At 41.7% G+C, this 23737-nt stretch overlaps 1 long non-coding RNA gene across 17 annotated transcripts in view; it reads right to left on the bottom strand.

The window, feature by feature from the left end:
• The window catches only part of LOC144246137 (uncharacterized), a 207838-nt gene that overhangs the window by 166158 nt on the left and 17943 nt on the right, over nucleotides 1-23737 (bottom strand). For 10 of the 17 annotated variants that reach the window (XR_014955237.1, XR_014955230.1, XR_014955241.1 and 7 more), the window contains one exon: nucleotides 1-14922. This exon is cut by the window's left edge and continues 87255 nt beyond it. This is a non-coding gene — a long non-coding RNA (uncharacterized LOC144246137). Of the gene's footprint in view, nucleotides 14923-16273 lie in introns of all 17 variants that reach the window. The other 7 variants (XR_014955238.1, XR_014955244.1, XR_014955243.1 and 4 more) reach the window with 5 other exon arrangements.

A 23737-nucleotide genomic window follows, 5' to 3' on the forward strand; every position in this document is an offset into this window, starting at 1 on the left:
GTAATAAATCACTGTTTTGTGGCAATATTCCTACTTGTTCATAGCTGAGAATACTTTTATCTGGCAAAAAAACCTAAAAAATAAAAACTAAAATAACCTCACACTGAGTAGAATGTATAGGCTTGTACAAAAGTATCACAACACAAAAGTAGAAATGTCTCTGTGTTCAGGTTCAAACTGAACCTCTGTGGGAGGTCAAGTGCAAATTATATAAAATTCACTGGTTAAGGTCTACATTCTCACATTACTACACAAAGCACAAGTGAAAACAAACTTGCACTGTCAATTCAGCACCACAATTTTCCAAGGCTGGCCAGTCCTGGGGTCTTCCTCAGTCTTTGCATCAGGAACTACAGGAAATGACAAGGTACTGTGGATTACGGAACCATTATCCTAGAACCATGTGATTGGAAAATACTGTGCTTCAGCTAAGGTCTTGCCAAATCCCAGATTTACACATGCCCAAGGGGCTAGATCAGTTAGCACAGACTTAGCAAACCACCTGGAGACATCTTCATGACTATGAATTTTTTCTTCAGAAACCACCAAGGCCACATTTGAAAGATCCCTACCATGATTAAACTCCATGGTGCAACCTGGACCAACAGAATTTGAACATGTCCAAGCAGATATTTCTCCTCTGGTTTTCCCTTACCATTCCTCTGGTATCAAGTATCATTCCTTGCTTTGTGCCTCAAGGCTTCAAGTAAAGTTACAAATCTAGCCTGAGAATCAGTCTTCTCTCTGCTAGGAGAAATTGCAGAGCCTGTATTTGCATACAACCTGGAAGAATACATTCCAGACCAGGGTATCTCCACAGCATCCCCTACTACAAGATGTATGCTAGACCCTTCCCTGAGACCAGCAGCCAGGTGATAACCTTGGAAAAGCTTTTGGAAGGAATTTGGTATACCTGAGTCCTCTTTGGGGAAGGAGCGACTCAGGGGACTTGCTGCAGATCAAAGCTTCCAGCTATGATTGCTTTAAGTCCAAGATATGCAACAAAGTGCAAAAAAAATGTTCTCATGTGAAGTTCATAAAAATAGGGGTGTTAAAAATGTTCATGTCAAAATCAAAACCAAGCTGAGCTTCTCTACTTTAAAGCTCTGCTCCACAGCCAAATAGAAATATAAGCTTATCATACATAAGCCTATCATGTATGAATGAATTCTGAATTATTTAAGCCGGCTTACGAATTTAAAATGAAAATCAAGCACCCTTGTGCAAAAACTAAGAATAGTGTCTAAAATTTCACAGCAGAAAACGCTTTACTTCCAGAAACTTGGAAACAGCCTTTGGTATTTTTGGTTCCTTTTGTCACCTCATGACAAACAAATCCCTTTTATTTTTAATAAACCTAGTTGTATTTTCCACAGTTTGCATGACTGACAATTCTTAAAAAAAAAAAAAAGGCAACTTTAAATACACCAAGCTCAAAATAGAATTTTGGAGAAGATCATTTTTATATGGAAGTCATCAAATCACAGAGAAGACTGTTTTTGCAGCCTGTTGTTCTCCAGGGCTTGTTCTTTGAGCAACTTTTCCAAGAGCAACATTGGTTCTGTTTGCAATTCATCTCTCCAGTGAGCATTTTTAAACTTGAAGAAGTGGCAGCGTAGTGGGGGAGGAAAATGAGAGGCCAGAAGACAAAAATGTGAACATGTTTAAAGCAGGGGTCCTACAGGAACAAGAGGGTTCAGCTTTGCGTGCCTGTGAATATATTTTAGATTTAAAGGAAGTATTGCTTGCAAGGCAAAACCGCTGGCAGTGTGAATTATACGAGCCCAACTTCCTCCAGTTTGGCAGGGCAGAGAGAGCAGCCACTGTGGTTTGACTCTCACTGATAATAGCAGACCCTCCCTCCACCCCCTGAAAACTCAGCGCTCTAAAAATAAGAAGGAAGCAAAAGGAGAGCCATTTCCTTGCCAATGCCAGTAGCTGGGAGGCCTGGAATGATGCCATTAGATACCCTGCTATTTATTGCCCATTTCCACCCCATAGGAAGCTTGGGGAAGTAGTTGCCAAAAAAAAAAAAGAAGGGAGAAAAATAAACCTTCCTGTTTGGCTTAACATTTGACAGGACAAAGTCAGATAATTCTAGCTCTACGTTTTGCACGTTCTTGCCCACAGTTGTTTTCCTCCAGAGGTTCCTTCTGAAAACAAACAAGGATTTTTATACATCACTGTTTTCAAAGCAAACACAGGAAGTATCTTCTCCAGTCTCCTTTGCTATTTCACTCCCTCTTCACTGGGAAGACATTTCATTCTGGACAGCACAAAACCAGGAGCATTAAGATACTTATGCTCATTAGTTCAGTTTCCTTCGGACTTTTTCATCAATACCAAACTTTTGCAAGTTAGTTGTAGTTTTAACAAGTTGTCTCAAATCAGAGACGTGACTCTGGGGGAAGGAGTGGGAAAACAGCAATTAACTGAAGAGAACATTATTTGCTATGTCCTCTCTGTCCAGATCAGAGAGGATTCAAATTGGTCTCCTGTCTGCCCTCGGAAGGTCATACCTGCAAGGCTAGAAAGGTACTTCAGCATCTTCTCCTAAAATTGTTCCACTTGATTTAAATTAAGGATTAATTAAAAGGATCAAGACAAACTATCAGCTGGTGGAGCTAAGCTAGTCACCTAGCTCAGGCTCTAGAAAAGCTGTCAAAGCTGAGATTAGGTGAGTATCTGGAGACCTATTTTAAGTGTCTGTTCCAGGCTGAAGCTGGCTAAGAAATGCTCCTGGTAAGAGACCAGTTCCCAGTGCAGAGGCAGTCCAAACAGTGATGTAGAAGGGTAACCACTCACCTTCTCCAGCCAGGCCACCAGTCTGAGTGATCAAGACAGGGCAGATTTAATCCTGCCTGACCCACAGCCTACAAACATGCCACAGGACAGTAGAAAGTGCATATGGTGGGAACATGTGAAAATGCATCATTAGGACCGGATGGGAAGCTTGTTTCTTGTCCTGCTAACATTTTTAGGATTACAATAACTAATTCTTCTGCACCAGGACACAAAAGAGAAGACAGAGTGGGAGACACCCTCCAACACCCTCCTTTGAAAAAGAGGCATCCACACAGGACAGCCAAAAGCCCAGTAGTCAGAGCTTATAACAGTGAAGGAACAGGAACCTGAGAATCAAGACCTCATGTTTGGCAGGCACATCTCCCACATTCCCAGGAAAAGCTCTACCCTCCGGGGTATTGGCTATTCTGAGCTCTCTGCTCTGGCTTTCTACAGGAACTCTGTGCCAGATCACAGAAATTTTTCCACGCAAAAGTTTCATCCAAAGGAAAAAGTTTCCATGAAAAGTTTTGATGAAAAAATTGTTTTCTTGGAAAATTCCTAGCAAGCTCTAATCTTCACGTTAACTCATGGCCATGGATTTACAACAGTGTTGCAGCACACATGCTGACTGGAGCCTAGGAAAACTGTAATGAGCTCTGGTTCCTCCTCCAGCTCTCCTTTGGGACATGTAAAATCTTGCATCCTCTGAGTCCTATATAACCTCCTGGTCAAAAATTCAGCACTTTTTTTGTTCTTTTTATGTTATCAATCGAACTCCTGTTATTTCTCAGGAGCAAAGCACCAAGACCAAGAGTTTCTGTAACTTTCCCTTTTGTTTTCACCTAGTCACACCAAGTGATTCCCCCAGCAGGGATCATCTCAGATGTCCTCCCTGAATGGTGTGGCACAGAATTTACAGACACTGAAGGTTTTCTGTTACTTGCAAAGGGTTACAAGCTGCTGAAAATTCTTCCCTTGCTCCCTGCTGTTTTGGAAGAGCAGTGTCATCTTCAAAATAAGCAGGGACAGTTGAAAACAGCAATGAATCTCTCTCCAATGCAGTGCACAATATCATGGAAGCTGCCTTTGTAAATGCAAGTGTTTGAATTGCAATTCTCAGCTCTAATAGGATTTATGCTTGTATAGAAATTAAGTTATATTCTTTTGGCAGCTTTCAGTTTCAAGAGGAAATGACATCTTTCTTTCACAAGCAGTAAAGATCAGGAGGCAGTTTAGCACCCCACACTTCAGGTTTTTAGAAGGATTTTTTTCTGTTCTTTCCAAAAAGCCTGCAACCTTGCCACTCACAGTCCCATTATTTCCTTCTTTCAAAGGACAGCACTGAGTACTCAGCACAAAGCTACCTCTGATTGAGTGTCATCCATATTAGAAACTGCAGATCCATGTTAAATTTGGGCTGAGGTATAACACAGTTGTCATACTGGCAACTAAAAAACTTATGAAAATCATACATTTCTACGTGCATTAGACAAAGAACAGACATTGATGCCTAATCTGGCTAGAATTATCTCATATTTGGTGTAGGCCAAGTGCAAACACGTGGACAGTTCCCCTGGAGCAAGTGCTGTGCAGTAAAATGTTGTTTCACAGCAACTCATCTGCATGCTAAAGCTTTTCACTTGGAGCTATGGCTCAGGCTAGACACATAGTTAACCTGACCTTCACAAGAAGGAGCTGAAGGAATTTTGAACCCTCAGTCTCTGAGCAGAGATTTCTTCCTGGCCAGGTATTAAACCCAGGAATGCTCATTTTTATACATATCCTTGAACAGCCAGTGTGCATGTGAAACATACTTAGGAGGGGAATATACATGGGAGCTGTTCAAGTTTCATGTATAACCAACACCACTGACTCCACACAGTTTTCTCTTACTTGAAGATAACCATGGCTTGTGATGCCAAATCTTCAATCCCCATTCTCTCCCAGCACTAAATCCTGAGAAATCAGTGTCAGTAAAGAGCTACTACAATATGCATGTTGCAGATGTATATGGTGATTGCCAATGGATTGAGCACCTCCCAATTTCTGTGCAGTACAATAGAATATGGAAAAGGAAATAATATTTTCCTCTAAGCCTCTTTTCCTTATGCTGTCAAAACATCAACTACTCTGCCGTCTCACTCTCCCTAGCTGATAGCACCCTGCACTTTTACACTGTTTGTACTTGCTCTGCTTAGAATTCAATTTCCTCTGGTGATCTGCATGCAGGCAAATATTGCCCAGGGCACTAATGTATATTTGTTCTTCTTGAATTGCACACAGAAATATTGTTGCTATGCGGCGAGCACAAAACAATCCAGAAGTCACCTGACATCCTCCATCAAACATTTAGGAGTCATCAAACTTAATTTCCCCTTTGTGCCATAAAACTCCGAGAGGAAGCTTTAATAGATTGTATTATGTAACGGTTCTATAAAAATAGCAGGCCAGCACTGGAGCACTTCCTTCCTGAGGCCCAATAACCTATGCTGAAAGGATACACACTGGTTTCCCTGGCAACCATGAGAGATGACACTAGGGGAAAAACAGCAACAAAAGGACCATTTTTTGCTTAGAAAAATAAGGTCTGGCTTCAAGCTTGTGATACAGTGAATACAGAGTGCCTGACAGAGAGAGAACCAGTTAATAATTCTGCTCAGGTCCCAGTGACCTTGCAAAGCTGTTAATGCTTTTCATTTCTTCTGCTGCCTATGAAAAACCAAAAAAATCCAAAACCACAACAGCAAACTCACTTCAGCAACTATTAAAGTTTTAAATCTTTTTAAATTAAAAAGAAAAAAAAAAAAACAGGAAAAGAAAAAATACATATATTTTATGCAGGACTGTGTCATAGATTGATCTGACCTCCTAGCATTTTCACATTTCTCCACTCCACTTGCATAGATCTCAGGATTTTCACTTTTTGGTTCAAAAGACTCCTTTCTATTTCCAAGCCTGCCATGCTTAGTATTCCATTGTCCTGCAGACAGCTGTTTTCAAGACAGGGCCTTTGCAAGTAACCAAAAAAAACAAAGTCCCTCACCCAAAAACTCAAGGTGATACAACACCACACTAAAGGTACAACCCAATGAGCTAGAGCACTTAACAAGATCATCTCTCTCGCCTTATTCAGCCCTTCCACAGCTTCCATAGTCCCACAGGGAACCAGAGAGAAAAGTGACAAAAATATTTTTTGTTTCAGTCCAACCATAAGGGTTGGAAGTTTCCTTCTGGGATAACCACATGAGCTTATTCTTGTGGCCTCCAGCTTTCCCTGGGCAATTTTTAACCCTTGCTTTTTGCATGAGCTCCTGCTGAGGCAGCTCCCACACCAAGTTGCTTTCTTCACTTACACCTCAGAAACCTCTGGCACATTAAGGTGCTACACAGTGCAATGTCCGTGGGCAAACACATGTTTTTGAGAAGATTAAAAAATAAAAATTTTAAAAAAATTAGTTGTTTTCTCTACAATCTGGAAAGCAGCTGTTTAAGGCTCATTTCCAGCCTTTCTAAAAAATTCCCTTCATTCTCCTTGTCAGTCAATACCAGGCGGCAACGCATTTGAACAGGAAATGTAGTGGTACATAACTCTCCTTCTGAGCAACTCCACCATCTTGAAGTAGTCCCAGGCTTCTCACGCAAGCCAGAGAAATGTAACATGTCCTGCCGAGGAGGAAACCCAAGGACAGAGATACTACTCTACAGCAGCAGGTATCCTGGCTGGAATGCTATTTCTGTCATTCTAGTTCCCTTGCTAAAAGCAAGTCTTCAGTCTTCAAGTGGATATTTGGATCTTGCTCTTCATTTCCTCTTGGAAGTGAAAAGGTGTTTGCTATGGCTGTATTTCAGCAGGGGATTAAGTCACCCCTATGTGTTACCTACTTCACAGGATCACACACGTTCCTTTAGACCTGTTCACACCGGGTGAAACTCTCCCCAGCACACAAGGCCAAGGCATGACATAACTATTTAGGAGGTTAAACAGGATTTGAGAGGTGTGTAAAGGCACTGTAGCTGGATAAATTTCCCTCAAGATGATTTAATTCTGACACAGTAACCCTTTCAAACACATACATGAGGCCTTTATGAAATGTCCAGTTTAGGTGGAAACAGGTGAGAAACAAATTCTTCTGACACCTTCAAAGCAGTTTTGTGCAGATTCTCTTGTGCACAAATTCTGCCCAGTTCTGACTGGGAACTGGCCACCAGGGCACTGGTACAATGCTCTGTGGCTCCCAGCCCTAAAGTTAGCAATGACACAAGACTCCACAGCAAGGTAGCAGCAGACCACAAGAACAACTGTCACAGCGAAGTTCAGCTCCATTAAATCCAATTGCCCAATGGGATAGTCCCTAATCTAACATGGAAATCTGAATGGTGCAGAAGCAGCAGCAGAAAGGCAACCTGGCAAAAAGTCCCAAGAAGTGAAGCACTCAGCACCAGCACAGTGCCTGTGAACACCCGGGCTCATCCAGCAGCACAGCTGGCAGGTAGGGAGGCAGATGGAGTAAACCCTCAGGTGTCCTACAGCTCCTGCTCCTACCTGGGTGCTGCCAGCCCAGCAGCCACATCTGCTGACTTTGTTGCAGTCTTCATTACCTCGGAGAGAAAACCCTCTCTCTATCAGAAATGCCTCGCTCGCCACCAATCGAGCAGCCACTAACAGTGCCCGCTCCTACCCCTGGCAGGATGCCCGCTCAGGCACAGCTTACTCAGTTACTTAGTTACTATGCTTATTTAGCACATAAGTAGGTAGAGCATTAACGTGCCAGGATTTCAAAAAGTTAGTATGAGCTCACTGGGCATTTCCACTTCCGAGTCACAGCAACCGGCACAGGAATAATTAAACCAGCTACAAATGCCTCCAAATGTAAGGCTCGTGTAAGACAGACTTTTAAGGGCAAAAGCAAACAACATATCCTCCTCAAAATATTTTAAAACAATAAAGGAGAATTCACAGTCAGAGAGAGTTAAGCCTGCAAAATTACCCCCAATACACTTCAGAGAACAAAAATACAGGGAACATGCAGGAGTCCTGAAGCAAGCCGTAACGAGGTGAAACAGACACCTGAGAGCATGCCAAGGCAGGTTAGTGTTGCCAATTAGAGCATGCTGAACTTGCAGCCACTAGTACCTGCTCACTGCCCTGCAGACACTGCTGGCAGCGGGCTGTTAACATTTAACCAGGGCCCTGGGGCCGCTGCGGTGTCTTGGTGAGCCTGTGGAAACCTACACAACCTCCCTGGCTTTAGGCTGCACCTACGGGTTCAACACACACAACCATGGCACTCTTGGAAGATGACACCAGCAGCTTCCTACAGGATCTGTCCAGCCAGGAGCTAGGCCTGGATTGCAACAGTTAGGCTAGTCCTGATCATGGCAATGACAGTAAGAATTAAGGACAAATATTTTTTACTTTCAAATTAGGCATTTTGCCAGTTTACCTATGTAAATTTTATCATTTCACCACACCAGAGAGAATAGGAGCCCCAAAGGCAGGTGAAGCTTTTGATACTTTTAGGTTTGAAAGAGAGCAGGCTTCCAAAATAAAGTGCATGTCTTCAGATTTACATCTTAATCCTTCCAGTAACAAGGTCATAGCTGTTTAAAACAGGTCCTCATGGTGTAATACTTTCCCTTGTGGAGAAGCAAGTTATGTATGAAAACCTAAGAGCTATCATGCTGTCTCAGAACAAATCGCCCATCCCAACAGCCTGTCCCCCAATAGTGGAGAGAGCAGATCTCTCAGAAGGAGCAGAACTGGGTGAGCACACACGATACCTTCTGGCAGTCTCCCAGCAGCCAACCATTTGAGGATCAGAGACTTCCTGTGCCAGACTCCTTTTTATCTATTTAGTCACCCTCAATTAATTTCTCTTTCATGAACCTGTCCAGTTGACCTTTGTACCCATAAAGCACACTATCTGGTTGCTCTAAGTGGATAGACAGGTATCCCTGGTATGTGAGGCAGCAGCATTTTACTGCTACTGAAGGGAGGAAACTACAAACCAAGAGTTTTGCAAGGCTGCCTGCTTAACACAGCTCGTGATTTCCCCAGCACTGCCCCCCCCACCACACAGGCTACATGATGGAATCAGTGAGGTGGGATAAAGTTGGACATCTCAGTGCTGCCAGGTTTGTAGGGGCACAACAATTAGAAGCTGGAAAACAATTCAAGGGGGTTTTCTGATGGCTGAACTCAGCCTCTGAAGTATCTTAAAGCAAGCAGGAGTTTGTAGGAGCATCCCTATTTAAAACACTATAAAGGTGCCTCTGCAAGATGCATCAGAGTATAACATGGAGAAATTCATTCCTTAGCTCCAAATCCACAAGGAAGAAACCAGTGACTGAAGTAATCAAATAGCAATCTTTAATTAGTGCCTCACTAAAAGCTTGTTGTGATGACACATTAAATGAAGATAGGGAAAGAAAAAAAAAAGCAGCATAGAAACACTTCAAATATGCTACCATGACTTTGAAGCCAAAGTTCCATCAATTCTCATCACAGCAAGAAAGATCCCATAAGACAAAAATAAACCCACCAGAACCATCAAAGCAAAAGTTACTGCCTCTTGGCACTTCTTAAATATTCATACATAACCCTCCTCAACGGTGTGCCAGCAAGAACTGCAGTACTTAAGTCCTATCTGAGCACTGAAAACAGCCTTTAAGTGGCTGAAGCAAAGCAGCCATGTAGACCCCTTGGATGGGAGGGAATTCTGCCATCTGTGCTCAGCATCTGCATCTGCTCAAGTCTGTTACCATGTGCAGCAGCTGAGCGAAGCACCTTTCCCTCTGGAGGCTTTTTCCATGGTTAAACTGAGGTGTCACCCAGGCCAGTCCTCTGATCACAAAGAATCATTATCCCTGTTAAACAGATTCAAAATTAACCCAAGGAGAAGGTGGAACTTGACAACTCTTTTAAAAAAAGCTTGGAAGATCTCTAAAGAGAAGCCCAGAGGAGGACAGATTCTTGAAGGTCTCTATTTTATTCATTCTGCACTGAGCAACTTTGAGTGTAAACCAGAAATGTACAAACAAGGTTCCAGAACAACTACATTACTAAAAAAAAAAAAACACATCACAGACACTTAACAAGACTCTCCTGAGAATAAAACTATGGAAAATCATCTAGCATGTTCTGTCTTTTGCCTGGAACACAGGGAGAAAATGCTTTTGCTGCCTGGAAAAGGACAGAGAGGGAAAGGTCATGATCTTACCTTCGCTCTGCACCAGTGCACACACTTCATTCTTGGTAGGGATGCTTGTGCTGTCTCTCTGATTTACACTCTCCAGAGACTCTTGGAAGGAGTGGAGTCTCTGGAATCCTGTCTGAGCCAGACCAAGCCCTGCAAGGATTCCTAGAGCATGTAATCCAGGAACACTATCCTCTACCATGCTTCCAAAAGCCATGGACAAGCCTTCTACATGCAGACATTCACACTCTCTAAAAATAGAAATCCTTATGCCCGTTAGCATATCTCACCACCACATATTAATTTCTATCACTGGAAGTGTTGAGGAGCCTGCCAGTTACAAGGCACACTATGAATCAAACCTGAAATAGGCAGAGAAGATAATGGATTTTTTTTTTTAAAGGCAAAATGAGATGTGTCCAGCACTGAGAACCGAGTCTACCTAAATCACAAAAAAGTTCCATGCTCCCTGCTGCTCCCAAGGATAAGTTGTACTCTAAGCAGATCCTGTGCTGTTAGCTGTTACTCCCTTCAGGCAACTACTGCAGGGAAGTTAATTCTGTTTCCAAGTCACATCTTCAGGGCTCCTTTTGCATGTTTGCTGTCAAGTATCCAGCACATCAAGGAAAACATTTGGAATAAGGCCTTGGGTGCAAGCCACATTTGTTGCTAAATAAACAAAGCCAATGCTACAAAAAGCAATCATGCTTCAAGGTATAAAGCAACAGGGTTTTTTAGCCAAAGAAACACCCAGCCCCTCATTGTATCTCCCATCTGGGAAGATACCTGGGCAAGTGATCCCACTGGCCTGAAGCACTGATAAAGGCCAAAGGCTGGGAGTGGCCAGGAGAGGAGATAAGACATTGGACTGACCTAGCAGATCACACCCTTTGTTCAGCTCGTTTCCTGGGGATTTGAAACAGCTTTTCCCATTCTCTCTAAACCCAGATAAATAAAGAGTGATGGCTTTAGAGTTTTTCAAGTTACAAGAGCAGGAGGAAAGACAGGCCTATAGTAACAGGCTTTAACAAGGGTGCTATCAGCTGGCATAGGGACCTATATATTGGTTTATTGAGCAGATTCCTCCCACAAACAGTGACAATAGCTTGTTCCCTCACATACAATTCCAGTAAAGCTTGAGTACTTCCTATATCCATGTTCCTAATTAAAACGAAACAAAACCAACCTTACCACAACCAAAAAAAAAGCTGACACCATCCTGAAAAGGCCAACCTACAGAACTGGGCAGGAAAGAGATTCATTTTCAGTGCTGTAACCCCTCATGTGTCCTATCTGGTCTCAAGTATCCGATAAGTATCTGACACCCCATGACAATATCCAAGTACTGAAATTTCAGTACAAAGCTGAAAAGAAGGTAATAATAATGTCGCAGGTTGCATGGGACAAACACTGCAATCAGAGAAGAGCAAAGAGCTGGCACAGAGCACTACAACCCTTTCTATGGCACCTGTTCTTACTGGTGCTATACCACTAGAAAAACACTGGTGCTACTTGAGCATTCTGAAGGACTAGAAATGGCATAATTGAGCTGCAACATATTCACAGAAATATTTTTTGCACTTTTTCTTCCAGATGCTCCCACACCCTCCATCTAAGCTGAACATAACACCTACACAAAGGTTTGTGGTTAGGGCAAAAGTAAACCCATTATCAAATTTCTCTGAGACTGTACTGGAAGTTTACATTGTAAGAGGAAAATCAAATTTTATGCATCTGATTATGAATACCACACATCTCAAAATAAATATGGCCAGCCTGATATGGGACTATCCAGGACACAAAATGTTCAATGTAGGAAGAAATGTTTTTAGCACGAGGAGTATTGTAAATGAACTCTAAATTCTCTCAGCTTATTTTCACAGCTCTCACTCACTAGAAACAGCCCTTGTCTTTAGTTTGGTTTCTTTAAGTTCAGTTCTTGTCTCAATGATTTGTGCTCAAATATAGCTGTACTAACAAAAATGGGTACAATGTTCCATAATTCTCTACAGATAGATAAGGAATTCTCTCTATATTATGCTTCTGGCAGTCCCTCTGTGCAATTCAACAGGTGCATCAAATATTTCCAGTTATCCGCTCACAGTCATAAAAGCAGAAAAGAAAACTAAGGGCAAAAATTTAAAAACTACAGCTGGAATACAGAAAGCTGAAGTTATTAATAGATTTTGGACAAAATATATAAAATGTATTTTGTAAAAATGTGGAAGAAATGAAGTTAGTTCTAGACCAAAAGGTGTGTGTTTTGGGATTTGATGAGTTTTTTTCTTCTAGGACTCAAAAAAGACTTCTTATTGTGAAAGAGGTTTCACAGCTTTAGGGCAGATCAGTCAAGCAGAGAAATAGATACATGATGGCTACCAGAATATATATCAGCAAATGGTGTCCTAGATTTAAAGACAAATGGATTTGAGTCCCAACAGTGAATGGTTGGTCTGTTCCAAATAAAACACAAACCTACTTCCTTTCAGAGTTTGACCAGGAACACATTTTAATGAAGTCAGTGGAGAAAAGGTGTCCCATTCAGTGTATTTGCCTACTTTGAAAGGCAAATGAGGATCTCAACAATTATTCTAGGAAATAGGTATTTTCTCCAAGCACTTTTGTTAGTTTAAACAAAATCGTTAATTTTGCTCAACTTTGAGATTCAAGTAAAATAAAAACCTCAGAATTATTCTCAGGTCAAACCCATGAGATTCAAAGAAAAAGGGCTAATTTCACATAGTTTGGTACTGAATCATGTGGTAAAGCTGGGCTCACACAGTAGGTTTTAGCACAACATGTTTACACAAAATTGGATAAACAAAATCTGTAAGGAATTCACCCACAAGTGCATTTTAAAAGAGTTTATTCTTGGCACAGATGGGGACAACTCCCATCAGCTTGAATGGAAAACTCACCTGTTTATGCCAGGACTGACTTTGTTCTCTAGCACCTGCAAACATAAGGCAGAGGACCAGCATCCCCACGGTGAACTGGAGGTTCATACCTTTATGAGGTCACTCTTTTTGATGAGGTGGATGGCAGTGGTGAACCAGGATGTGGGCTGTTGTGTTTTCAGAGATATTCAGCAGCCATATTTAAGCAAAAAAAAAAGCACACTCCTTCTGTCCATCTTAAGGACTTGTTTGGAATTATAAAGACATATGGTATTTTTAGAGGCTGAAACAAACTGACTCACACTCACCACTGCCAATTGAGAATAAGGCACATTTACTGATGTAACCAATGTTCCACTTCAATCTGCTTTCCCATCAAACCTCAACATTTTATTTTAGCTGCAAAAAGGTTTATTAAAACCCTGTAGCCACATGATAATTCTCTCAACGGAGAAATGTGATGCAAGGCTCAAAAAAACCCAAACCTATGCAGCTGCACTCATTTTAAAAATCACCTTAAGTTGCATATCATTCCACAGAGTTCCTATTTTATTGTGCTGTTTAAATGAAAAGAAAAACAGTTTGTTCCTCTGATTTTTTTTTTTTACACACCCAAAATCAAGGAAGTATGGGGTAATATCCCCAACTCTGTCACCAAACCCACTTTGTAAATTCCTTTTTCTGTCCTTAACTGGCAGAAAATTTGTATTTGTCCTGCACCTTAGCCCTCTTCCCCACAAGCTCAGGTTTTCTGTTATATGAGCTAGACATAGCTGCTTACCCACCCATTTCAGCAAGAGCTGGAAGTTTTAAATCCTGGAACCTGAGCTGCATAGGAGGTTTAAAACTTGTTAGATGGAAGATGATGAGCATGTTGTATTTATCAGCTGGTTGCAAAGATACCTCTTACAGCTGAAGCAAGAACATCTTTGCAAGAAGATACCCAGGACAGGGTATTTTAATTTTCTATGTGTTCTGCTCCCAGTGAAGCAGCTGAGTGAATGACACACCACTTTTCTCCTAGATGACAGCAAACAAAAAGCACAGGAAAAATTTATACTGTAGTGAATCACATGCATATTTTGACTGGTGGAAGCTCTGCCAGAGAATGGAAAGAAAGATTAATTTAGTTGGTTTATCCCTTCCTTCGACTTCCATGCAGACTAACACAGTGCCTCCTCACAAAGGCTGCCCACAGCCTGGCACGGCTCCAGGCAGGCACTGGTGTGTGCCGGCTGTGGATCAGACAGCACTTTGTCCTGGCCAGGATGTGGTCTGCCTTTGTAACGAGGCCCATGCAAACGGGCGCCCATCAGCCCCTGCAGCCGGCTCTGGCAAACACCACTTGTCCCTTCACTAGACATAAATGAACCGTAACTACCTCAAAGGAGAACAAACAATATAAGAAAAGAAGAGGAAACATCCAGATTTAACCAGATTAACTATAAAGGCTCTCCCAAGGGAAGGCTCCCTGAAGAGGCGAATTCAGGCGCTTATTAGCAGCTATTAACCACGTTTCTGGTTTGTGATGTGCCATGCAGTGAAAAATACAAATCTGTCACTTCCCCTGTAGAAGAATTTAGGTAGGATTTTTAGCTTCACAGAAGACAGATTAGTCACAGCATAAACTGCTGCCCCAAACATTTCATATTTGTTTTCCATCCCCAGCATCCTGCTGAAAGTAAAAGTGTCAGGGAAAAATATCTGTGCTGGGCTTAGAAGCAAATGCACAGCACCACCATGACCATCACCATTCCTCTGCTGTGCTAAACACTTGTTATTCATCTTGAGCCCTTATTTTTGTCATTTTGCTTAAGCCTGGAACACATGGACTTCAGAAAAACTGTTTCTTATCAGAAATTGCTATCACAATGTTTGTATTAAGAGAAGGAGAACAATCAACAGCAAAGAACCTCAGAGTTTTTCCTCAAAATTTCTTACCTTATTCCTGCCAGAATGCTGTTAATGCATGATCTTGGTTGGGAAGAAAGATCAACAGAATTTCCACTGCATCTCATTTTCAGGGATACAGGATTCCATTTCTGAAAGCAGAGAGAATAAGGTGACTGAAATCTGAAGTACTGATACTGTGCTGGGAGAATGGATGCTGACAGCAAGCTCTTAACTCATCAGCAGATGCAGGTCTTGTTTACTGTATTTAAACTCAGTAACAGAAGCAAAAACCCCATGAAAGCAGAAAGAAACAAGGAGCAGCCAGAATAGCCTCTCTCATGACTAACACAAGATAACCACCTCTATCCATCTACAAACTCCATTGCCTTGACTAGAGAAAACACAGTTTCAAGGGACTATTGGACCCAGATATATCATGTTTGGATAGTGGTGCACTTGCACCAAATAAAAGCAAAGATGTGCCTAGGCAGATGCAGCTGACATAGAAATAAAACTCCTCTCAGAACTCTGAGCTGTCCAGTAATTTAAATATCGGAAAGCGTGAAAGACCACAGCTCCCCCTCCACTTTCTTCACATGTCTCAGGCCCAGGAAAAATTATGCAGATAATAAAAAGTAGAATTGTAGAGTATGTTGGACCCACCACATTTGCAACATCCTCAGGCAAAGATTCCTATTCCATCCGGACCTCATCACAGAAGATGTTTGATACCACTTTCACTAAGCCTCTTCACCAAACTTCAAATCAGCAAGGTGATACAGCCACCATTTATGTGCCAAGCAATAAAACAGAAACAAATAAAATTTGGGCTATTCCAGAATAAAACCCTTCCTGTTTCCAACTCTATTCTTATGAAATACCATCAGCTAGAGCTCCCAACATTAAGCAGAGATCAGTTAGCAAACTCTGTGCCAATAATTTAATCAAATTTGAACCTGTGGTCAGCTATTCCTTCTTTGGGAAAACTGAAGACCCTTCATCTTCCATGATTTTTTTAAATGGAGATTCCCCAGCTGCCAGGCAGAGATAGACTGTAAACTGCATCCAAACTACACTGAAAACATCCATCAACAGGTGCTTGGCACAAGGCAGCTCCCTGCTCCTGGTGTGGAAAGAGCTTCTCCAACCAGGAAGGCACAGCAATGAAAGGCCCTTCCCACCAGGTTGCTCAGTACAGAAGGGGCTCAACAGTGCTTCCCTTACTGCTCAGTCAATTATTTGGGACCTCTTTATGTACTAAAACCTCATTGCCTGCAGTGCTGTTGCAGCTGAGGGTCAAGTCAGGAATGGATCCAGCAAAGGCTAATATTCTTCCAGGGCACTCTGAATTGGTGCACTAAGAACTGTTGTAACACAACATCTAGCCAAACCTCTTACTCAGTTTCAGTTATATCAACACTGGGGCTATACTATATACTAGAAGAGCCTTCCAGAAAAAAAAAAATCTCTAGGATTTATAAATTTTATTTACATACTTACAAATCACCTGTGCCTGTCTACAAAGACTCCAGTTTGGCAATAACACTTGTCTGTGTTATTGCACAGTCTCCAGGTACTTTTTGTGTCTCATTCTCCTTCAAATGTTTTTGTCTCTCTGGAGCACCACCCCCTTCCCTAGCCAGTTCCACTCTGCTCCTGATGGAGATAGGGTTAAATTTACAAAGTGTTTTTATCCTAATTACAAGCCTTTCAGCTAGTACCTTGGGCTCAGCCTCAGCAGGAAGTGATATGCAAAATATACTTTCATGCATCTGACGGTCCCCAAAACTACCGGTCATATAAATTCTGCCAATTTACTCTAATTAAAGCTAAGCAGTGTCGTGTGTGCTTAAACGGTCAATCTGTCTTGAAGTAATTACACCTGAAAGCAGGAATACATCAGTTTCCTTCTCCTGGAATTAAACTCAGATGGGGCAGCTGAGAAACAGTCAAGGGACATTTGCTAATGATTAAATCCAAATCACATCTCCTTGCAGCGCTCTTAGCAAGTACAAGCTGCTGCATGGATGCTGATGGATTTGTGGAGGAAGGAAGCAGATGGTACAAGGCACTTGTCAACACAGCTCTGCCTACACAAGACTTTCTGCCACATCCAGTGCTGCAGAGGCTCGTGCTCTGAAGCGGTGCAGCAGAGAGGCAAAATGACACTCTGGGAGAATGTAATATATACTATGCTTGCAATCAGAAGAGCCAGTGGGCAGAGCTCCTGGTGTGCTGGAGAATTCCCACCTTCCACACTGCCATGTCAAAGTTGTCTCTCGTCTCTTGATGGTCCTTTAGAAAAGACCAAAGATGACTTTCTAGAAATAGCAACAATATTGACTCACTTAGGAAAAGATGAAGAGGCTGCATTGCTCCATCCAAATCCTCCTTCCTGCTCTTGTGTACAGAGCAAGGAGCACAGAAGTCAGAGAAGGAAAGACAAAAAAAGAAATCATTAACCACTAACCACACTTACACAACCATATTTTGCTGTGCCACTCAACTGCAGCACGTAATTCCAAATTCCCATAACTCCTGACACAGTGCTCAAAAACTGTTAGTCAGAAGGATGCTTACTTTGGCCCCCTAGGAGCTGACAAATTCCGCTTTATCTCCCTGGGATCTGACGAGCTCATCCTGTCACACGGAAAGAAGATTATGAATGACAATGCAATGAGTAACTTCTTCAACAGGCAAAAAAAAAAAAAATCTGACTTGAATATTCTGCTTAGATTCTCATCTTTTGCTGGTTCACTGATATGTGTTAAGTTTCCCAAAAGAAGAAGGACACATCACTAGAAGACAAGCAGGAACCAAGTTTACTACCATTCAGGAGATAATGCCACCAACATATAAAAGCTTATACAGATGCCACACTGAAAGATTAACCTAAATCCATGTTCAGCCTCCAAAACCATGGTTTGAAAGATGTAGTAAACTATCAAGGGACAGGCCAAGGACCCATGCAGCTCTTTAAGCTATCTGTGATTTGTCCATCCCCAAAACAAACTAAAAAAGCAGTTTTTTGTCAAGTTTATTTTGCACTCCTTTTACAAGAAGTGAAACTGTTCCCTCCCATTATCCCATTAATCATCTTCCTTATTTATACACAGACATAGTTTTCTTCGGGTTAGATTAAAATATTCTGAAGGATACCAATTTAGGAGTCAGAATTCTTTATTCCTTAATTATGATCCAATCCAGCCATACTCATCAGAGCAGGCCAGTTCCTTCTATCCCTCTGAACTGGGACCTTTCCAAAATGCCAAAAACAGATCTCTTCTGGTGTACCTAAAATAATCTACTGGCACTTATCTAGAAATATTCTGGGTTTTCAAAAAGCAAGCATAAACATGGTGGAAATCACTCTGTGACTGAATGTCACAGTTTGTGCTTTGTTAAAATATTCCAGAAGATTAACCTGCTAAAACACTTGGGGATGGAGGGGGTGCCTTTAAAAGCTGGTTTGGCATTAAAAAGCATGCAGTATTAGGCACAGAAGAGAAGGGAAAAGACAAAACCAAATAACACAGTTTTCCATTATCAGAACAAGGCAAAGTGGGATCAGCTGCTTTTTGAAGACAATTTGTTGTTGTGAGAGACCTCATATAGTCCCCAAGGCTGCATTTTCCATTCCAGTCTCGCCAATGGAGTATTGGTTGCAGCAGGACTGTTAATCACTGCTAATTGTGAGGACAGCACTGGGGCAGGAACAACTGTCCCCAGTGAAGCCAGTTGAACCAGTAACTTCATTTTAGTTTCCTTAAGGGCTTTGGATGTTAGTGATTTCAGGTCACTAACAGAAGTGGGCAGGTAAGTCCCTGCTCTAGCAGTGAAGGATGTTAGGACAGTAAACCTATTTTCTTATTTTAGTCGAGCTAACAACAGAATAAACTAACTTTTACCATTAAACCTGAACCAAATAGCCTAATTCCAAATGTAAAGCTTCTCAGCCACAGCTGTCTTGCCCTTTAAAAAAAGGAAAGTAAGAAAAGCCAGGTAAATATTCTCTATGGAGACATTTAAGATTCCCTTCCTTCCCCCCAGCAGCAGTAATGTATGTATCTTCATCTTTTGGACTTTTTCCAAAGTGCTTAACTTTGGAATCTACATATTATGCTTGCCACAGCAAGTGTCTCTTTAGACTAACGCTCCTCTTCCATACAGGTCTAAATTCTGTCACTCCTTTTCCCCAGAGTTTACAGTAATGACTGGACAGCTTCGCTGCAGCAATTGTGGTCTGTCAGAAAAAACAAAGCAGAGGAAGTATGTATCATTTGGCTGTCTCCTTAATTTTAGTGTAACAATTCCATTTTTAGGTACAGAGAGTCCATAATAGAATGGGCATACCCGAGTTTAGCACACAAAGCTCTAAATAAGACTGCTGCTTTACAAAACCACAGCACAGAATGGCAATTGTTTCTAGCGTGGTAACCGCAGTGATTGAGAGATGCCCAAAGTAACTTGTTTTTTAAAGGGGAAACTTCAGTGTGTGGTGGCAAGCTCTGAAACCACCGATATAAATGGATTAGGCCATGAGCACTGCAAACAATAGTCCCATTACTTTGGCTTAGGTCTGTTTTAAGAGAGCTAGGGAGTACTTAAAATAAAAAATCTCCTTGGTCTTTCCAATATCACTGGAGGGCTGGGCCGAGGCAGAGACACTTTCTGCAGGCACACAACAGGATGTGCTAATATTATCAAGCCTTCTGCTTTGCTGTCGTGCTATTCTTACTTAGCTTCTAATGCTCCATGAATGCAAGACTGCTCTTTCCAGTCCACATAACAGCTATATTACTGGAGGTTCCAGCCTGTTGTTTTTCTTCGAAGCTAGGCTTCAGCCTTGGTTAATGTTTGCCCAGAAATATGTAATTGCAGACTTCCTCCTCATAAACCGTTCCAGAGCACAGGCTGCCATCCTTCCATGTTATTATTATCTGTGTGCCTGCAGGCTAGAGCAGGGTGTGCTCTCACATTTGAGAGGAGAGATAACCCTTTCCTTGCAGGAAAGGCACTCAAGGCCTTGGATTGAGGCAGCTGCTACTAAAAAGAGGTGACCTGAAAGCTTTACTAGTGTTATTTTCTGCCCACAGATTACAGAATAAAAATACTTCTAGCACAGGCCTAGGTCACATATAAGTGTAAGGGAAGCTGAGTATAAAATCACAGAACAATTTGGGTTGGAAGTGGCCTTAAAGGTCATTTCATTCCAACCCCTCTGTGAGGTAGTACAGGGGCAACTTCACTATCCCAGGTTGCTCCAAACCCCATCCAGACTGGCCTTGGACACTGCTAAGGATGGGGCAGCCACAGCTTCTCTGGGAAACCTGTGCCAGTGCTTCACTACCCTCACAGTAAATTGACCTTTTAAGCCATTTAATTCATAGTACTGCATATACTTACTTATGAGTCTTAATTTTTTATTTCTGATTACCTGTGCATTTTTTAAAAATCCAAGTTAAAAAAAGCCAAGCTTATTTTCTATGTTTTCCCCGTATCATTAAATACAGTCACCAACAGAAGGAAATAAGAAACCTGGAGTAATTTTTATATAAAATTCAGATTTTCAAACAGACAGTGGGACATTAATTCAGCATAAGCATTTTCTGGAGAAACAATCAGCAAACTGAATATGCTTATCTTAATTTTGGGCACAGGTCTTCAGTGCCAGAAATGCAGTATCAGCAAAGACAGCAAAGCCCCAGGCACTAGCAGAAGGTAGGTAATGTTCAGGATTTACAGTAGTAAAGATGCCCCTGTAAAGAAAGCTGCCTGATTTTGAGCTACTGAAATAGCTGCTAGGAATTGCCCACATCTTCCATGGATACCATGAAGAATCCAGGTCACAGTCTTTGCAACATTATGTTGAATGACCAGGAGGTTTGTAATGAAACAAATTCAAGAAACATGAGAAATTAAGCAGATGAAATCTCTCCAGATATTTTGTAGGCAACAGGTCTTCCAAGGTCTTGCCCAGATCCCTACTGGAGATAGCCTGGCGTGCTTTCCAGTCTTGACATTCCCACTTTGCCCTCAAACCATCCAGATCTGGGACCTGTCAGTGTGTGTTAAAGCTCACATCCAGTCTATTCACCTGGATTGCCTCTAAGGAGAAATAAGGGTAAAGTGGAAGCCAATTTGAGCCCACAAGCTCACCCTGACACAGATTCAGGGTATGTCTGGCACGCACACCTAGTCCAGGAACTGGGAAGACCTCCTGGGTCAAGTAATCAGGCTCAGTCAAAGGGGTTCACTGTCCTTGAATACACAGATCACAGGAAACAGGGTGGATCAGGCACAACCTGCACACTAAACTAAACAAACCTATGTCCAGCTCCTCTGCTCAGAAAGATTAGTGAATATCTCGAGTGCAGTGAACTAAAGCAGTACCTCAGGTGGAGGAGTAGTACAGTGAAAAGCCTTCACTTCCTCCCAGATTTAAATTCTTTAACAAGAGCAGCAGCTGGAAAAAGTTTAGCCATCACTTAAAACAAAATGTATCTTTATTTCTGACAACTGCTGGGTTTGAAACATGATGGTTTTAGTACTTTTCAGATGCCTCTTCTTCCTGAGCTCACTACAAACTACAGGACAGTTTAGAGAAGGGCTCTGTTCCACATAAAAATTAGATACAGCAGAAAGATATTTTAAAACAGAACAGAAAAGTAGTGACAGCTTAGAGAACAGACTTACAGCTACTAGGTTGTTTTTGGAAGGAAAGGGCTAAGCAAGTCTCAGGATAACAAGCCAGAGCTCCAGAGACATTGAGGACAGAGTCTCACAAAGAAATTACTGAAGGGCCAAGAGTTTACTCTCAAGCCAATTGATATTTGCCATGCAAGGGAAGTCACCTAGTCAGGCTGAAAGCACACATTAAATGGAAATGATCTTCTGAATCAGGAGTAGCTTTCCATGACTGACAAACCCATTGTCAGTTCAGACTAACCCATGTGACAGTCATCCACATCTTCTTATAGCCTGGCCTAAGACAGCCCCCTACAAACAGGAATACTTGGTTTAGCAAAATACTCAAAAAAGGTCAATAGGAGTTTGCTTCAGTAAGGAGACTCTCAAAACTGTAAGATAAGCTAAAGGACTGGGCCCTGGCAATCACAATATTAAAAAGCAACTAGAATGGGATAATATGTTTGAGCATGGATTCCAACAAAGCCAGCTAGTTGCTAGAAGGTTGTTCAGCTACTGAAGATTTGTCCTTGCATTCCTGTTGAAATCAATCCATAAAAATCATATTAAAGGATTAGGCATCAAGCATTTGTGTGTTGATGTGCATAAGAAATTCTTCCCTCACAGACTGATGACCTTACATTCTTAAGAGGATCTTTTGCCCCATAATAAAGTGTTCACTGTCAACAGTAATTCTTGCGCTTCATGCATCTGTTGACAAAGCCTGAACAGGAAGCTTTTCTGCAGGTAAAAAGTTTAAATACTGTGCTTCCACAAGGCCTTTGTCCAAAGCATAAAGTAGGATCTGGACATTTTGGTGAACAGCAATGTAGCAGTCGTGATATTTATGCCACAAGTGAATGGTGAAACAAAGAGATGCCACACATTTACTTCAGAAGCTTGGTAGTTCAGGAATTAAACAGCTTTCCTTGCATATCTATCCTTCTGTTATCATCTGCATTCCTTTAGGCACAGACACACTTCTAGCACAATTATGCAGAATAATTCATGAGCACACAAGAGTGCTTATATTATGTCAGCAATCCTTGCTTGCTGAATTAATAAATTTATCCTGCACCCATTTTTATAAAAATTCACCATTTCATGTGTCCATAACACTGATTTCACAAAGCACTGAAATAATCCCTGTGCATAAACCATGCACAACACTGAAGGACCAAAAATTACATGCCCAACATAAGCCACTTGTGTTAGTAGAGAGTTCCAAGCAAAGAGATTTAATAGAGACACAGAAAAAACCACAATTCTACAATTGGCTGACCAATTCCCAACCGTGTAAATCCAGGGAAGAACTGGGCACAAGGCTGCCCCACAACTGCCTTGTAGGCTGCAGCTACTTGGCCAGAGGAGGAACAAGTCAAATTCTCTCACTGCAGACAGGACTGCACTCTCTGCCTTCTTTCCCTCCAGTCATGCAGGAGTACTGGGGGCCTGGCAGGATTGAAATCCCTGCAGAAACCCATCGGGCAGGTGATGTCTGCTGTGGTTCCTTGCTCTCCCACTCTCTTCCATGGGAACAAGGTATCTGATGTATTTAATCTTCCCTGTCCCTTCCGTCTGCTTAAAAAATAAGTTTCTACTCTGATTTCTTATTGCTGGCATCTCCAGATGTTTCTTTGCTCAGAAAAGTTGCATCAGTTCATGCTAAAGCTCTCTGCAGATGTGTGTCATTTTGCATGCCAAAGATTTGCTTTCTGCCTGTACTTAAACTAAATGCACTCAGCTACAGAAGTTACATCCATTTAATTGGAACTGGTGTTAGGAAAGGCCAACTTAACACAATTTGCCAGCTAGAAATTCTATCTCCAGCCCTCTGCAGATAATTTCCTAGCCAGCCCCTTGTGAAAAAATCCTGCTTGATGGTAATTGCATTTACTGGAAGAAGATGGAAACAACAAATACAGGAAAATAACAGAGCTTCATATCTTTGGGTAAAATTGAGTGCTTGTGGCTTCCCCAGCTCCACAGCTTGCTCTGTTATACCTCATCTATCAGTCCCAAAAGCATCTTTTACTTTTCACAGTATAGTTTACATTTGAAAGGACTCCTGGGAGATCATCTATTCCAACTCCCAGCTCTGAGCAGGTCCAGTTAGATCAAGTTGCTCAGGGACTTGTCCAGGAAATAAGAGATTCAGTATTAAAGCACTGGGAAAACCATGAAACATTTCAAGGAAATCACATAGAAAAGTAATTAAAGTTAACATATGGAGCTTAAAGAGAGAGGCCCCAAGTTTGACTCCAGTTCCTAGATCCC

This window comes from Lonchura striata, chromosome 4, assembly GCF_050655825.1.
Source record: "Lonchura striata isolate lonStrDom1 chromosome 4, ASM5065582v1, whole genome shotgun sequence".
Taxonomy (NCBI): Eukaryota; Metazoa; Chordata; class Aves; order Passeriformes; family Estrildidae; genus Lonchura; species Lonchura striata.